General features: G+C 42.4%; 1 protein-coding gene across 1 annotated transcript in view; it reads right to left on the bottom strand.

The window, feature by feature from the left end:
• Positions 1-1,590, bottom strand: part of LOC101863408 (indoleamine 2,3-dioxygenase 2) — a 35,108-nt gene extending 33,518 nt beyond the window's left edge. Inside the window, exon 1 of the mRNA XM_005113073.3 lies at positions 1,104-1,590. The gene's annotated coding sequence lies outside the window, so the exon portion shown is untranslated. The remainder of the gene's footprint in view (positions 1-1,103) is intronic.
• Between the last annotated feature and the right edge of the window lie 2,108 nt (positions 1,591-3,698).

Below are 3,698 nucleotides of genomic sequence, written 5' to 3'. Positions count from 1 at the left end.
CACACACACACACACACACGCACGCGCGCGCGCACAAGAAGTTGGATAATATTCACCCTGTTAGTAGGACCGTAACAATTATTTTGTTGTTGTTCGTTGTATCTGTTGTTAAAAAACTGTTCTGAATATTAATGACTGTTTGTTGGTGGTGTGTTTGTTACGCTTTTGTCGGTTGGCATCAGCGTAATGGTGTAACATTAGGCCAGCACCAGTTAAAAGTTTGTTGTTGCTGCATACCTTCAGTTAGGGGAATATAGTAGTAAATAAAAACAATTCTCTTCACGGTATCATGGTGGCTCCGGGCAGAGGCGAGAAGGGGGCTCTCGTGGCTTAGAGGTTAAGGTGTTGGCCTCTCATTCAAAGGTCTCGGGTTCGAATCCGGGTAGCGACCGAAACATTTTCTTCTCTAAAATTGACTCCTTTCACCTCCTTTCCTCCTCTCTAGCTTTCCTACTGTCTGCTTTCATTTCCACTTTCTGCCCCCACCTCCTCACCTCCTTTGCCCCCTCCTCTGGGCTCCTGACTCTTTCTGCAGCCTTTCTACTGCTACTCCTTGGCTCCTCCTTACTGCTGTCTTTCTGCCACACCCCTGATCTTCTGGTAGGAAAGATCTACACCTAGCCTTCTCGGACAAGGGCGAAAAATCTGGGAGGGCCCGTGTGCAAGTTGCGCACGTTAAAGATCCCTTGATGGTTTTAAATCGATAAGAGTAGGCTTCGGCCGCCACCCGGGCAAAATTCAAAAATTTCCTACAAACTAAAAAATATTACGTGTGACCCGCGCGCTCATATGCCCTTATGCAGTTGCGAGCGCGGTAAAACACTTTACAAAAACAAAAACAAACAAGAGGCGAGAAGGAATAAAAAAAAATAGACGTTGAAGAGAATGCTGATGCCATAGAAGATTTCAAAATGTATTTATTGTAATTAAATGTTTTCAAACTGACAAAAATGTTCACATTCTCTTACACTTCTCAATTATAATTTTTCTAATAACCACCTCGCTTGTAGATATAGCTTGGCTTGAATAAGCTTGTTTCATGAGGAAACCGTAACATTCAACTGAAATTACTAGTCAGAAGGGTGGTATCTGCAATGACTTACCGTATTAATATGGAGGTCGTATATATTCTTCTCACGTATTCCGCCTCTCAACAAATCTCGCTCGTGTCAGCTGCAGCGTAGATCTAGTACATGTATAAAGTAAAATCGCAACGGTAAAATCTGGCAGGCGATGCCTCTGTTCGGTTCGGTATGGATTTAAAGCCCCGTTATGGCACACAGAGTAAGCTGGAACGTCGAGGGAGGCCGCAAACAACACCAGTAGTGCGAGCAGTGGGCCAGCTTTATATCGAAATCAGGACGACTGTTCACGGTCGAGTCGACATAGAACCAGACTAAACAGCCAATCGACAGCCTTTCTCCACTGCCATGTCCCACTTTATAACATGAGCTACATACAAACTTCATGTGTCATCTTTGTGCTGGTTTAAAGCTGTTAAACGGGGCACTTGTAGGTCGGATATGATATCTATAGGTAGGTTAAGCAAGAATAGGTACTCAAAGCTGACCGTGTTTCACAAGGATGGCACAAGTAAGACTGTCCAAACATTTGCGATTTCGGAAAATTTCTTGCCCTCCCCCCCCCCCCCCCCCCCCAAAAAAAAAACCCTACAAAAACAAAATATCGTCGGCCTAGTGATAAAACCGACTAACCCACAAAATTTCAACATTTCATATGCTCACTCAAAGACAGATCATAATTTTGTGTAGAAATGCCTTTATAACATCAGAAATAAAACCGTATAACCCGGCACCCATCGGATTTTAGCCCGATAATTCCGACTATCTCACCTGCGAGGGAGGGAATGAGGGTTGGCTGTTTTTGTCGCGCTAACAATGAAGGGCCACTTGCTACGTTACCGACTAACCCCGGCTTCGACTCCTCTTTGGACTTCGTTTGACATCAGATTCAGACCTGTAATAGTCCAGAATTCGCTCACTTAACCGTGGGAGCTCTCAAAAAAAAGGAATATTTGAGTAATATGTCTTGTTGGTTTCATTGGGGAGTTAAATAGATCTTGTTGTTTCCTCTTTTTTCTTCGTTGTATTACTGCTGATACTGTTATTAATGACTAAAACTCCCCACTGTTTCCACAAAACTGTTTATCTCGTGACAATGCTGGTATTTCAAATGCATCTTCATGGATTTTGTTTTATATGAAACTATTTATTCTGTCCACGTGTACTGGAAAGTCACCGAATTGTGAAGGCATTTTCCCTTATTCGGACTAATGTGTCTTCTCCTAATCATTTTTTCCATCGCAATTGAATGGACGAAGTCGATAGAATTTCATTCTTTACTAACTCACTCCAAAGAAAAAATGTGGGACCTGTCCAGCACACCGTCAGCCCCTAACGTTCAATGTTTTTTTTTAAGTGCTTCTTTCTTCATTTGCAGTGTTTTTTGCAGTCATTACCTTCTGAAACATCTTTCGACTTTCTTAGAAAGTTCATTTCGTTTGTGTTTTGTTTAGATTATTTTCTCAGTGTCATAACATAATGCTTTATCCTTATGTCAAACCTTAACTTACGTAACGCAATAACATTCCATAAGATGATGCTACTCTTGCTGCGTCACCTCTGACCCTCAGCGCAGTGGAAAGTGATCAACATTACCAAGCTAATGTCACATCAGCTGATAATGCAACAGTTTTGTCACCATTGATCTCTGCAAAAAGGACACGGCATGAAAACGATAGGAAGGGTAACAAAAGGAAGAGGTTGAAAGAACTGGGAATGCCTCTACACCTGTCAAGGCACAAAGCGAGCAGGGTGTGAACTTAACGTCCTTTGCAGTTGTAAACTGGTTGGTACAAAATGCAATGACATTACTGCTCACTCTCTTAGAAAGAAAAGAGAGCCTACGTGTATGCCATGATAAACAGGATAGACAAAAAGTGATCTTACACAGCAAGTGTAAACCCAAGGAGAAATTACACCCTTCAATACCACTTAAAAGAGTAAATGGTCAAAGAACACCTGTTTGTAAACCAATCTTCACGAACACTGCAGGCCTGACCCACTGGTTTATTTAAAGTGTCTTCTCCGAAAAAGAACAAGAGCCCCCCCCCCCCCCCCCCCCACAAGAACACATCATGCCCACCACGAGAGAGTCAAGGATGACAAGTTGTTCCATAAAGAGTAATTTTGGACAAACTTAGGAAGAAATCCTCCTGTCTACAGATGACAGTCCAGAAAACTTCAGATATGCATCGAGTATACATGGAGAAATGAGCAGAGAGACAGAAAAAAAACATTGAGCTATCAAGTGTTCTGCCAAAACTTCAAGAAAAACAATTTGGGTTTTCTTTCAACCAAAAAAGAGCAGTGCGACATTTGCACCAGCTTTGAGTCAGTCTGGAAACCTCACAGAAATAGAATGTACAGCTCATCAATAATTTTAATTTATGAATATGAGGAAAGCTGCAGCTCGAGCAGAGAAGGAGAAGGACAGGGAGGCTGCACTTCACCCAGAACAAAGTGGTGTGTCCTTTGTATGAAGACCCAGCGCGTCCTCCTGGCACCATCACTGACACCCGCCTTAATTTATAAAACAAAGGCTGGCTGTTACATAAATTTTACGAAATTAGGATCCTGGCCACCAGAAGACGCCAGGAGATATTGTCCTGGATGAAA

This window comes from Aplysia californica, unplaced genomic scaffold (genome assembly GCF_000002075.1).
Source record: "Aplysia californica isolate F4 #8 unplaced genomic scaffold, AplCal3.0 scaffold01592, whole genome shotgun sequence".
Classification (NCBI taxonomy): domain Eukaryota; kingdom Metazoa; phylum Mollusca; class Gastropoda; order Aplysiida; family Aplysiidae; genus Aplysia; species Aplysia californica.
This window is presented reverse-complemented; position numbering and strand designations above follow the sequence as displayed.